This window comes from Microplitis mediator, chromosome 9 (genome assembly GCF_029852145.1).
Source record: "Microplitis mediator isolate UGA2020A chromosome 9, iyMicMedi2.1, whole genome shotgun sequence".
NCBI classification, from domain to species: Eukaryota; Metazoa; Arthropoda; class Insecta; order Hymenoptera; family Braconidae; genus Microplitis; species Microplitis mediator.
In genome coordinates, this window is record NC_079977.1 from 17524170 (window position 1) to 17539825 (window position 15656).

Genomic DNA, 15656 nt, shown 5'->3' on the forward strand with positions numbered 1-15656 from the left:
CAGAATAGCTTCCTACACGGAACGAATTTTCGTATGAATATTGCCATGTTATTTATTAAAAAAATTACTCTAAATTGAGTAATCTTGGGCCATTACGACTTTTTACTTTCGAATTACGAAATTTTACTCTTTCAGTGAGTAAAAATCAATCAGATTAATTTTTACTCACAATTACGAGTAAAAATTACACCTAGCGGCTATCTAAATAAATTCTCTCTAATTTAATTTTTACTCGTAGGTTATGATAAAAAGTTGATGATTCAATTTATAAAATTTATATTGAATCACAATAAAAATTACAATTAATAGGCTGAAATTTTCATAAAAAATCTAAAAATCATCTAATTGCTTTAGAATATGACTTAAAATAAATGTTTTGAAAAATAATAAACAAAAAATTACCCTTATTGTGTTGAAAAAGATAAGATACAAATTTATTTTTAATTTTAAAATAAATATTAAGTCATAGAGAGATACAGAGATCGTCTTTTTTTCCAAGCCTACGTCTGTGTGCATAACATGTAAGTTGTCGCGAGCAAAATAAAAGACATTTAATTGAAGCCGATATTAACCAAAGATTAACGGAGACTACTGAAATATTACTCTGCAGTTTAGAGTAAAAATTACTTCCATAGATAAGAAAATTTATTTGAGTTATAAGCAGTTTTTCATCAAAAAGTTAATGGGTTTAAAAGAATGGTATATTGGGGAGTAAAAATCAATCGCATGGAGTAAAAATTAATAGATTAAGATGAGATATTCACAATAATCGATTAAATATAAGACTTTTAAAAAATTACTCAGTAGTAGAGTAAAACATGGTCTAGCAACGTTAATATTTAAACAAAAAATATTAAATTTCAAACAAAAAATACCAATTTTTTGCAACGGCCCAGGATTACTCGAAATTACAGAGTAATTTTTATCAAAAAATTCTATCCGTGTATAAAATATAAATAAACAATATATTAAATATAGTTTACTTTTGGCCGATTTTCGTATATATTTTACATATTTTAAATATATTAAAAATATATCTTAGAATGTATGAAAATATACAAAAAAATAAATTTTTAAAATTTTATTTTCTATGTTGGTGATAACCTCAAAAATATATTACTAATATATTTTTTTTATATTACCATACCTATATTTTTTTTATATTTTAAATATAAAAAAAATATTTTTTTTGTATATTTTATATATTCTAAGATATTTAAAATATATAAAATCGGCTAAAAGTTAGTTATTTAAAATATATTTTTTATAGAACGATTTTTAATTGTTTTTGTCGATATATACTATTACATATAAAGAAAATCTTCTCGAGCTCCTTGAGGTCGAAAACATTGTTGTGAATACTCGAAGAGCTCGAAAACAGCGGGAAGATTTAGGGCTGGCCCGTAGGGTCAACCGATAGACAGATTTTTTTTATAAGTTTTAGGTTTGAAAAAAAATTGGAAATTTTAAGACGGCTAAATCGTATATCATAAGCATATGTTGGAAATTTTTTGACATTTGAAAAGTAGGCATTAATGTGGGAAAAATATTGTAGGGAAGATTTATATTAATTATTATGATCCTGAAGTTAGCAGACATTTGAAAATTTTTGTTTTTCAACAAATTAATTGCAAAAAAATAAAATAAAAATATGCACATGTAGAAAATTAAAATAACTACAGGTGCAATTTTTTCAAATATTTTTTTTTTATGATTTATCATCTAAAAAAAAAATCCAAAAATTATTAGATGTCTGTTAACTTCAGTATCATTAATTATCTTTATTAGGCATTAAATAAATAAATATTAATTTTGGATGAGTTTTGGACAAAAGATATGAGTTGAGGTATGTATAAAACTTGAGTTAGTGTTTACGTGTAAAAAATTTGGTGGCCCTGAAAAGGGCCGTTTTCAACTCAAAGTTCGGAAACTTGAGTATCTAATTATCTGCATCGTCGCCTAGAAAAACGGTCAGCTGTATCTGTAAAATTAGATTTCCATCCACCAGTAGACGCAATAAGTCGGGGTCACTTCGTTTGAAGAAATCTCCGAGGTTTATGTAATTTTCGTAGTCGTAGAAAGGATCTATATTTCTAGGCAGTCTCAGTAGGTTACCTTCCTCATCCACTACACAGCATTCGAGTTCGAAGCTGAGTTTGGAATGCTCCGATTTGAATGGAAGGAACCCCCAGGATATCCAGTGTTCATCTTCTTCGTCGTGGCTAACCTCCACTTTGAAGCCCCAAACGTCGTTAACGTCGACGGGTGAACAAAACATCTCGTATATCGGAGTAATTGTCCCAGTCTCGTTGGTGAAGAGAAGTTTATCGAAGTCATCCACCACAAACATGCATGCACTTGTCCACCTTAATTTTTGAAAACCACAGTCCATGATGATTCAGGCAATTGATCGTCACTAAATAAAGAATTTAACTTGCGAGGCGTACAGCGCAACGTTTCGAGCGTTATGACTGCTATACTGACCGTGTGGCTTATATAATATGAACACGGATCACCCCCTCCACTAAATTTTGACTAACTACCAGAATGGTAAATTTTACCCCCACTCCTTAAAAATGACCAATCATGACGATCTTATTTTCTCTCTTCATTCTCAATTTTAACTAATCAAAATCGAGGAATTGCATCACTATGAAATATGATCAATGTAAGTGGACTTTTTATAATAAATTGAATTTACACTGGCATGTAAATCCAGCCAACAAGAAACTTAAATCCATATTAATATTTTTATTTTAAATTATACTCAAGTTGGGACGATGATGAAAATAAATAAATAAGTACAAATTTTATATCTCGTTACTAGAAACTTGTTTCTTCTATACATAAATGACATTCCCAAGCATCCAAAAACATCTCTTGCTCTATTTGCTGACGATACAGCCATCTATAGTTCATCATACAGTAAAGACATAATAGTCAATTAATTTAAATTCAACGTTACAAATCGGCTTTTGCGCGGCAGTTTCAGCATGCGCGCGCCATCACTCTAGCGAGCGCGGTTTTTAAATAATTTTTTTTTACAATTAAATATCAATTAAAAAATTTGAAAACATTCTGGTGTCATCTAGACACTTCAAAGAATATGATTTCGCGGTAATAAAAGTTGCATCACCATTTTTCAAAAAGTTATTCAATTGTTAATCAACATTTTTTTTACAGGTTTGTGTTGTCATAAAAGGCGGCATAAAAGTTTAAATAATTAATCTATAAATTTTTTGTTTCTTGGTGCCCTTTTAATAAACATACTTAACAAGATGACAGTATGAAAGTTTATACAATATTTTGATTTCATTAATTAAAATTAAAAAATTTTTTTAAAGTCATACCCAGGGAGAAAAGTACGACGGGCCCAGGCTTGGCTTGGTATGACTGTGAAATGATAACATTGGGCCAGACCTGGTTGCCAGTCTTGGCCCTGACTTTTTTGCCAGACCTTGCCCAAGCCTCGAAGAAAAAATAAATTTTATTATTATTAACTTCGTAGAATTTATGATCATTAACGTTTAAACTATCCAAAGGAGGTAAATGATGTGAAAAAAAATCGGTGAAAATTCTGCTGGGCTCCAGGCACCCTTATGGTTTTAGTAACGCGATATAAAATTTGTACATATTTTTTGATTTTCATCATCGTCCCAACTTGAGTATAATTTGAAATAAAAATATTGATATGGATTTAAATTTCTTGTTGGCTAGATTTATATGCCAGTGTAAATTCAATTTATTATAAAAAGTCCACTTACATTTATCAAATTTCATAGTGATGCAATTTCTCGATTCTAATTAGTTAAAATTAAGAATGAAGAGAGAAAATAATATCGTCATGATTGGTTCTTTTTAAGGAGTCAGGGTAAACTTAACCTCTCTGGTAATTGGTCAAATTTTAGTGGAGGGGGTGATCCGTGTTTATATATGAGTCAGACGGTCAGTAGCAGTCATTACGCTCGAAACGTTGCGCTGTACCCCTCGCAAGTTACATTCTTCATTTATTGACGATCGAGTGTTTGACACATCATGGACTGTAATTTTCAAAATTCAACGTACACAACTGTACACTCCTTCGAACTGGAGTACTTCGACGAACTCCTCTTCATTAACGATGCTGGGACAGTTAGTCCGATGTTTATAGAGTTTTCTTCAGGTTTACACGTCAACGACGTTTGGAGCTTCAAAGTAGAGGTTAGCCACGACGAAGAAGATGAACATTGGATCACCTTGGGGATCCTTCCATTGAAATCGGAGCATTCCGAAATCAGCTTCGAGCTCGAATGCCGTGTGGTGGATGAGGAAGGTAACCTACTGCGACTGCCAGCAAAAATACAACCTTTCAAAGACTACGACAATTACGTATATCTCGGGGGTTTCTTCAAACGAAATGACCCCGACTTATTGCGTCTACTGGTGGACGGGAATTTAATTTTACAGATAGAGCTGACTGTTCTTCTAGGCGACGATGCAGATAATTAGATACTCAAGTTCCCGAACTTTGAGTTGAAAACGGCCCTTTTCAGGGCCACCAAATTTTTTACACGTAAAAACTAACTCAAATTTTATATATACCTGAACTCATATCCTTAGTCCAAAACTCTTCCAAAATTAATATTCATCTATTTAATGCCTAATAAAGATAATTAATCTAAATCTTCCCTCCAATATTTTTCCTACATTAATTCCTACTTTTCAAATTTCAGAAAACATTAAAAATTTCCAACATATATTTATGATACAATTTCCAATTTTTTTTTTCAAACCATTTCGATCATTTATGCGCATGAAATGCTAATAAAAAACGAAAAAAAAAAAAATCATATTTTTGTTTAAATAAAACTCTGACGTAATCAAGTTTTTTAATTTTCAGGCGAGAGTAGAGCATATCTACGCTCGCGCTTAAGGCATGCAATATATAAATTTATTATATTTTGTTTTCTTATGTCGTTGATTCAATTAAAAATAGGGGAGCCTGAGGCACGAAGGCCCCCTTCAAAAATTAGGTATAAAAAATTTGTCTTTTACTTTCCGTCGAGTTATGACCTCTATAATGTTTTTATCATATTTTAGGCCAATATGACATATGTGGAGCAAAATAGATCACTCGAAAAAAAAAAAACAATTTTAACGAAAAAAATATTTTTTTTTTATTTTCCGTCAAGTTAATTATTTCGTTACAATTTTTATTTTTTTTTTAATAGTCCATTCCATTCCACATATCACATATTGACCTGAAATATAATAAACATATTATAGAGGTCATAACTTGACGGAAAATAAAAAAAAAAATTTTTTTTTAATTTTTTGGAGAAAGGGGCCCTTTGTGCCCCAGCAAATAAAAATTTTTTTTTTTATTTATTGCACAATTTCGACTGATTTTTTCGAAATTGACGGAAAATAAACGAATTTGATGGTTAAAAGCCACAGAAAGAAACAACCGGCTTAAGGGAGCCTTCGTGCCCCAACCTCCCCTATCTACATTATTATAAAGAGAATATGGATTCTTTACTTTTTATTAACAATCTAAAGCATTAAAAAATGAAATATGTACATAAAGCAATCAAGAAAATTTTATTTTTTCGATTACTTTGTTTTTTTATTGATAAAAGCTACATTTTCGTTGATTTTTTAAGTGAAAGACATAAATCATATCATTCCAAGTAAAGCATTGATACCATTAGTTCAATAATCAAAAACTTATTCAGCTGGTGCAACAAAATTAAAATTCGATATCTCAACAGAATTTATATTAAAACCAGCGAAAATGCCAACTGATGACTATCGATTTAACCACTATGACCGTTCATTGATCGACTCTCATCATTCTAATTGAAGAACATCGACAGCCGTTTTGTCCAGTGAGACGACTTGAAGTACTGGAGAGGAATAGCGCTCTCTCCGTGGTCCGCGCTTGGAAAGTGGTCTCTCCATGGTCCGCGCCACTTAACATTCATTATTTTAAGAAATTCAAGTATAAAATTTTCATCAATCTGTATTTTTTTCAATGCCAGCTTAATAAAAACATGTAAGATATATTTCTTCTAATAAAAGAGAGAGTGAGAGAGAAAGAGAGAGTTTTGTCTCTCAACAGAAGATTTCACTAGATTAAAGATGTGTAAGTTGATTTTTTTTTTTCCAAGCTCTGGGGGCGATCACTGGCCGGTAGTAGACCTTAAGTAGAATTAAGTTTTTTGCACATATCTGTTATCGTATGTTTTATTCAAATATTAAAAACTATAGTATTATATAGTAACGATAATTACTCTGTTATAAGACTCAAGAAAATTTTCCTTCAACAAAGATATTTTCCAGCGGGCGGAATGAAAACCGGAAATTTTTTGAACGAAGTAAAATAATTTCTTGAATTAAAAAAAAAATTTTTAAACCAAAATATATTTCATACTTGGTCTAATAATAGAATTACTCTTTTTTAAAGCTTGCATTTCTGAGTAAAATAAACATTTTCTTTAACCTAAGTATTACGTTACTTACTTGAACCAAGAATATATGATGTTTTGAAACAATAAACGGTATAAACTTGAACTAACAATAAAGGGAGTTGGTTTAAAAAATGTAAACTCTTGGTTTGAGTAGTGTACTTTTTCTGACCAATCACACGAAAAATCTCAAACTAAGATTATTAGAGTCTCAGCCAGGAAAGTTCTGTCCTGAATTCATACACAGTCGCTTCCTCCTTTGCACCCTAAGAAACGAATACTACTTACTCTCTCTTTTTGTGCTGGCGCAGTAAACGAATACTAAGTCCATTTTTTTATTTTAAATAAATTAATGCAATCATACAATATTAAATAATTTCTCTATTTTTTTTTGTACCTAAATTTGTTTTTATTAAAAAATTTTTTTATTTTTATGTCGAAATTCATTAATGAACGGATTCATATGATCCGTTCAGCATTGTGCTAAAATGTCGGAACTAAAATTTGTCCAAATTATTGTTGATAATAATATTTAAAATCTATATTCTGTGTTTGGGATTTAAAAATGTGACTGACGATTTGGCCAGTGTGGCTCAATATATGTAGGCAAAGTAAACGTAGCCCAACAAAAGCTGGGATGGCTTCGTTAGTAATGCTTTCGCGCGACGCTGAATCGGTCTGGATTCGATTCTTTCACTAAGCGATAATTATTTTTCTCTATTTGTTTTATATATTTAACTCATTGCAAAACTTTCCTATCCCTTAATAATGCTTCTAATAAAGAATTTATTTATTTCACAACATTGTTCATGAAATATTTTAACAAAAAAAAAATTGTTTGGATAAAAAAATTACAAAAAAAAAAAATTTTTGGTAGCTTGATAAACTTATTTGCTTACTTGAAGAAATTTATTTCTTGGTTGAAAAATTTTTTTTTTGTTTGCGACAAAAAAAAAATTTCTTGGCCCAAGAAAGTTTGGTTTTGGTTGAAAAAATTATTTTTCATAGTTCAAAAACTTTCTTGTTTTAGGTCAAGATATTCTTTTTTGACTAAAAAATGTAACAATTTTCAGCCAAGAAAAAAAATTTTGCGAATTAAAAAAAAAAATGTTCTGGCTACCAAGAAAAAAATGGTTTGGGCAAAGAGAGTTTTTCTTGACTTAAAGAATTTTAGTTTCAGACTGAGAAATAATGTCTTCCACGAAGGAAATAATTTCTTGATCCAAATAATTTTTTACTTCAATAAAGTACAAAATTTCGCTTAGTTCAAGAAACAAATTTCGAAGACATATTATTTCTTGGTTCAAGATTTCCTTCTTTTCTGTGCACACCCACACACGGATGGTATTCTAAACATAGTCAGAATAGCTTCCTACACGGAACGAATTTTCGTATGAATATTGCCATGTTATTTATTAAAAAAATTACTCTAAATTGAGTAATCTTGGGCCATTACGACTTTTTACTTTCGAATTACGAAATTTTACTCTTTCAGTGAGTAAAAATCAATCAGATTAATTTTTACTCACAATTACGAGTAAAAATTACACCTAGCGGCTATCTAAATAAATTCTCTCTAATTTAATTTTTACTCGTAGGTTATGATAAAAAGTTGATGATTCAATTTATAAAATTTATATTGAATCACAATAAAAATTACAATTAATAGGCTGAAATTTTCATAAAAAATCTAAAAATCATCTAATTGCTTTAGAATATGACTTAAAATAAATGTTTTGAAAAATAATAAACAAAAAATTACCCTTATTGTGTTGAAAAAGATAAGATACAAATTTATTTTTAATTTTAAAATAAATATTAAGTCATAGAGAGATACAGAGATCGTCTTTTTTTCCAAGCCTACGTCTGTGTGCATAACATGTAAGTTGTCGCGAGCAAAATAAAAGACATTTAATTGAAGCCGATATTAACCAAAGATTAACGGAGACTACTGAAATATTACTCTGCAGTTTAGAGTAAAAATTACTTCCATAGATAAGAAAATTTATTTGAGTTATAAGCAGTTTTTCATCAAAAAGTTAATGGGTTTAAAAGAATGGTATATTGGGGAGTAAAAATCAATCGCATGGAGTAAAAATTAATAGATTAAGATGAGATATTCACAATAATCGATTAAATATAAGACTTTTAAAAAATTACTCAGTAGTAGAGTAAAACATGGTCTAGCAACGTTAATATTTAAACAAAAAATATTAAATTTCAAACAAAAAATACCAATTTTTTGCAACGGCCCAGGATTACTCGAAATTACAGAGTAATTTTTATCAAAAAATTCTATCCGTGTATAAAATATAAATAAACAATATATTAAATATAGTTTACTTTTGGCCGATTTTCGTATATATTTTACATATTTTAAATATATTAAAAATATATCTTAGAATGTATGAAAATATACAAAAAAATAAATTTTTAAAATTTTATTTTCTATGTTGGTGATAACCTCAAAAATATATTACTAATATATTTTTTTTATATTACCATACCTATATTTTTTTTATATTTTAAATATAAAAAAAATATTTTTTTTGTATATTTTATATATTCTAAGATATTTAAAATATATAAAATCAATACAAAAATCGGCTAAAAGTTAGTTATTTAAAATATATTTTTTATAGAACGATTTTTAATTGTTTTTGTCGATATATACTATTACATATAAAGAAAATCTTCTCGAGCTCCTTGAGGTCGAAAACATTGTTGTGAATACTCGAAGAGCTCGAAAACAGCGGGAAGATTTAGGGCTGGCCCGTAGGGTCAACCGATAGACAGATTTTTTTTATAAGTTTTAGGTTTGAAAAAAAATTGGAAATTTTAAGACGGCTAAATCGTATATCATAAGCATATGTTGGAAATTTTTTGACATTTGAAAAGTAGGCATTAATGTGGGAAAAATATTGTAGGGAAGATTTATATTAATTATTATGATCCTGAAGTTAGCAGACATTTGAAAATTTTTGTTTTTCAACAAATTAATTGCAAAAAAATAAAATAAAAATATGCACATGTAGAAAATTAAAATAACTACAGGTGCAATTTTTTCAAATATTTTTTTTTTATGATTTATCATCTAAAAAAAAAATCCAAAAATTATTAGATGTCTGTTAACTTCAGTATCATTAATTATCTTTATTAGGCATTAAATAAATAAATATTAATTTTGGATGAGTTTTGGACAAAAGATATGAGTTGAGGTATGTATAAAACTTGAGTTAGTGTTTACGTGTAAAAAATTTGGTGGCCCTGAAAAGGGCCGTTTTCAACTCAAAGTTCGGAAACTTGAGTATCTAATTATCTGCATCGTCGCCTAGAAAAACGGTCAGCTGTATCTGTAAAATTAGATTTCCATCCACCAGTAGACGCAATAAGTCGGGGTCATTTCGTTTGAAGAAATCTCCGAGGTTTATGTAATTTTCGTAGTCGTAGAAAGGATCTATATTTCTAGGCAGTCTCAGTAGGTTACCTTCCTCATCCACTACACAGCATTCGAGTTCGAAGCTGAGTTTGGAATGCTCCGATTTGAATGGAAGGAACCCCCAGGATATCCAGTGTTCATCTTCTTCGTCGTGGCTAACCTCCACTTTGAAGCCCCAAACGTCGTTAACGTCGACGGGTGAACAAAACATCTCGTATATCGGAGTAATTGTCCCAGTCTCGTTGGTGAAGAGAAGTTTATCGAAGTCATCCACCACAAACATGCATGCACTTGTCCACCTTAATTTTTGAAAACCACAGTCCATGATGATTCAGGCAATTGATCGTCACTAAATAAAGAATTTAACTTGCGAGGCGTACAGCGCAACGTTTCGAGCGTTATGACTGCTAATTTTTTTTTTTTAATTAAAAATGGATTTATTGAATTTATATTTTTATACATTTACACGTTTGTTTGTTGGTATAATTAAGTTTACATTGTTTTAATGATTCCTATCCCGCGGATATAACTCATAATACATTTTGTTATGCCTTTTAGAGTTTGCTTGTTACAAAGGATTTGTTTTGATATTTTTAGGGAAAAATTTACAAAAACCTAATAAGATTTATGTTACATTATACATTATCTCTTATAACTAGTTAACACTTACATCTAGTATTTACACTTACAATTACATTATGATCTATCGATTATGACTTGTTGGGGTAATTTATATTTTATCCAAGGATTTTTGTTTCTTAATTTACATACATCTTTTAGAATATCATGTGTGTTAAGTTTGTTTGTATAGAAATCTGTTGCTCGATTATGTATTACTTTCTTTAGTAAAGGTATATTTAGAGATTCGTGTAGCTCATGATTTGCCATTCGCGGACTTGCATTGGCGATCATTCGTAGGCATTTATTTTGGACAACTTGTAGCCGTTTATAATTGGTGTTATTTGTGTTACTCCAAATTGGGCACGCGTACAGTAGAATGGGCCTAATGCACATATTATAAATCGTCAATTTATTTTTAATAGAGACTTTGCTACTGCGATTTATCAATGGATATAACATAGATAATGCTGCATTTGCTTTTCGGATGACAGTTTTTACATGTTCGTTAAATAGTAGTTTTTTATCTAAGGTAAGGCCTAAATACTTTGCAGTACTTGTTAGTTTGAGAGTTTGACCGTTCATTTGTGCCGTCACAGTTGGATTTTTAAGTTTGTGTGTAAAAATCATTATCTCAGTTTTTGTTACATTTATTTTAATTTTCCATTTATTATAGTAGTCTAGTAGTATGTTAATATGATTTTGTAGTTCACGAATAATTATATCTTTGCTAAATGAAGTTGTAAGGATACCAGTGTCATCGGCGAACAAAGCTATAGAGGTTTTAGGGATTTTGGGTATATCATTAATGAACAAAAGAAACAATACAGGGCCCAAAATAGAGCCTTGCGGCACACCGGCAGCAATATATCTAAGTGTACTTAGCTTATCACCAACTGCGACCTTAAATGTTCTGCCTTTTAAATAGTTTAAGATAAATTTAGTTATATATATCGGTATATTATAGTGTGAGAGTTTATATATTAGTGCCTTGTGCCACACGGTGTCAAAGGCCTTCTCGATGTCTAGAAGTAATAAACCCGAGCTTCTGTTTCTATTGAAATTGTCTGTAATGAAGTCTGTAACACGAGCTAGTTGCTGGACTGTGCTATATTTATTTCGAAATCCAAATTGCTCTGCTAATAGGATATTATTTTCATCGAGAAAGCCTCTGACCCGCATGTTTACAATGCTCTCAAGTAGTTTTCCCAGTGTGGATAGGAGGCTTATTGGCCGATAATTTTGGGGAAATAGTTTGTCCTTTCCAGGCTTGTGGAATGGCAGTATTTTTGCCTCCTTCCATGACCGGGGAAAATATGACAGCATGAGACACGCATTGAATATGTATATAAGTTGAACAATTGTTTTCTTTGGTAAATTTTTTAATATTATGTTTTGTATCTGATCATTGCCTGGTGCTTTTTTAGACTTAGTTTTTTTTATTGCTTTTTTTAGTTCACAAGATGTAACTAGTGGTACCGTATCTATGTCGGCGATTTTGACTTGGTTGTATAAATTATTTACTTCTTTGTCTGTAATATTGTCACTTAGGTTTTGCGTTAACGTATGGGTATTTTCAAAAACATCAGCGATCGCATTCGCTTTAGATTGATTGTCGTATACTAGACCAGCTCTGGAATGCAGGGTAGGTATGATGTTGGAAGTATTTTTACGCATTTTTACTGCATTCCAAAGTGTGTGGTCTTTTGCATTTAAAGATTTTAATTTTTTTGCTGTTGATTCATTTCGATGATTTTTAATAGATGTACGAACTTCATCTATTAGATTTTTATATATACTTTTATCTATAGCTGATCGTGATCGCTGATATTTTCTTCGATAGTAATTTCGGATTTTTATTTTTTGTATTATATGCTCCGGTAGTGCATCTGCTTGTGTATTTATGCTCTTATATGGAATTACCTCATGCATGGTGTCTTGTATTTGTTTTGTTAGTGTGTTCAATGCCATATCTACGTCGTCTTTTGAACGCAAGTTATTGTTTATAATTATCTTATTACTTAATTTAGATTTAAATAAATCCCAATTTGTTTTGTGATACATAGGCATACTTTTAATCCGTTGCGTGTAATCGCATTTGTTTATGAATAATTGTACTGGGTTATGATCTGAATCAAGTTCATTTAAGATATTTGGTTTGCTACAGTTTATGTTTTTGATTAATGCAATGTCGATAGTTGAGGCTAGGGTGTTTGAGCTTGGGATTCTTGTGGGGCCATCTGGATATTGTATATCAATAGGATTTTTTTGCAAATATTGAAACAATATTTTACCGCTAGTATTTGCACTCTTACAGTGCCACATAACATGCTTGGAATTTAAGTCTCCAGCTAACAGAACTTTATTATTTAGTTTAAATGCATTACTCAGGTCATTTGTATTTAAAATTGTCTTAGGCGGATTATAAGCAGCAATTACTAGTATATTGCCGGGTATTAAAATAGCATGTGCTTCGAGCGATGTTGTGGGAATTATCACCTCATTATGCGGGATTGTTTTCTTGATGAATATAGCGACCCCGCCAGATGCGGTGTTATTTACCCGATCTTTGCGATAACATACATAGTTTTTAATTTGGCAGTAATTTATAGACTTTAATCTAGTTTCACTAACTAATAATATATCGACATTGTATTGATTTACGAAGTGTGATACTTCATGCACTTTGTCTTTTAAACTATTTGCGTTCCAAAAGACGATGTTGATATTTTTTACTCTATTTAATTTATCCATTATTATTTAGGCATTCACTAATAACAACTAACCTAGAGGCATTATCAGTACAGCTTGATAACTTTTCATTTATACTAGTCACTAGTTTCAAAAGGCTTGAGATGTTACATAATTCGTTTAATTTTTTAATTTCTAACATTAATTTATTAAACTCTACGATCTGATTTATGTCACTGATTGATGGATTTGAATGTTTTGGTATGTTCCGAGGAATATAGGTAGGAATTTGGGATAAGCTACTTATCGTTGATAGTCCCGAACCTGTCGGCGTCCCGTTGAGTTGATGAGTCACTCCTTGGTATGCAGGCCCAAGTTGATGTTGTGTAGTTGAACAGGTGTTGTGTGGATATTGATTCGTCACCGGCTTCGTAGGATAATTTTTTGGTAGTGGTGGAAAGGTTTGCTGGCTTATATCAAATGCTTTTGATTGCCTAACAGTAGTAACATTAGTATTTATTCTTGATTTTCTGTTTTGCTCAACCTTCTTAATATGTTCTAAATACATCGGGCAGAGTTTGTGGTTGGCTGGATGGGCTCCATTACAGTTTACGCATGCCGGTGGCATATCATCTGTTTTAACACAATTTTCAGTTAAATGTGGTAGGGTGCACTTTACACATTTCGGTTTATTTGAGCAATTTGACATCCCATGTCCAAAAAGTTGACAACGATAGCATTGGGTGACTTTACGGGAATTTTTGTATTTTTCCCATGATATTTTAAAGCTCATCAGAATTCTAATTTTGAGGATATTATTTACGTCTTCTTGAGTTACGAGTGTGATCATATACAATGGTATATTAATACTACCATCTTGATTTTGAGTATCTTCTGAGATTTTCTTTTTCATTTGTCTGACCCTCTTAGGTATGATCTTATTAGCCATTAATTCTTCTTCGATGTCTTTAATGTCAACATGTGGTAATCCTCTAAGAACTAAATGTTTTGGCCGATCCTCATCAAATGAGAATGTATGATACTGTATCTCCAGTGTGTTGAATAGTTTGGTAACATTAGCATGGTCTGTTTTAGAACTTGTGTAGACACTCATTTTTTTATTATACTTGAAATTCACTGTATGTGCACATTCTTTTTTAATTTTGTTTGTAAATAGATTAATGTCTGTAATCGCAGTATTCACTATTATCGGAGGCACTTTGCACTTTTTAGCAATTGGCATAACACTTGTAACACTGTCATTGTCATCCGATTCAGATGTGGTTGATATATTATGTTGTTGAGTTATCTCGCTTCGTCTTCTTTTGCGCGTTGTTTGCCAGCCTTCTGCCGTAGATTTGTCCGGAGGATCCGTGTTTAGGTCCATTTGTTTTTGTTTACCCATTTGGGTAGCGTCAGTTTTTTTCTAATAAATTGCAATCAGGATCCTATTTAGGCAATTTTGTAGCGATTGTAGCGATGGCTCGTTAGTCCGAAACGAAAATCCTTATGACTGCTATACTGACCGTGTGGCTTATATAATATGAACACGGATCACCCCCTCTACTAAATTTTGACTAACTACCAGAATGGTAAATTTTACCCCCACTCCTTAAAAATGACCAATCATGACGATCTTATTTTCTCTCTTCATTCTCAATTTTAACTAATCAAAATCGAGGAATTGCATCACTATGAAATATGATCAATGTAAGTGGACTTTTTATAATAAATTGAATTTACACTGGCATGTAAATCCAGCCAACAAGAAACTTAAATCCATATTAATATTTTTATTTTAAATTATACTCAAGTTGGGACGATGATGAAAATAAATAAATAAGTACAAATTTTATATCTCGTTACTAGAAACTTGTTTCTTCTATACATAAATGACATTCCCAAGCATCCAAAAACATCTCTTGCTCTATTTGCTGACGATACAGCCATCTATAGTTCATCATACAGTAAAGACATAATAGTCAATTAATTTAAATTCAACGTTACAAATCGGCTTTTGCGCGGCAGTTTCAGCATGCGCGCGCCATCACTCTAGCGAGCGCGGTTTTTAAATAATTTTTTTTTACAATTAAATATCAATTAAAAAATTTGAAAACATTCTGGTGTCATCTAGACACTTCAAAGAATATGATTTCGCGGTAATAAAAGTTGCATCACCATTTTTCAAAAAGTTATTCAATTGTTAATCAACATTTTTTTTACAGGTTTGTGTTGTCATAAAAGGCGGCATAAAAGTTTAAATAATTAATCTATAAATTTTTTGTTTCTTGGTGCCCTTTTAATAAACATACTTAACAAGATGACAGTATGAAAGTTTATACAATATTTTGATTTCATTAATTAAAATTAAAAAATTTTTGTAAAGTCATACCCAGGGAGAAAAGTACGACGGGCCCAGGCTTGGCTTGGTATGACTGTGAAATGATAACATTGGGCCAGAC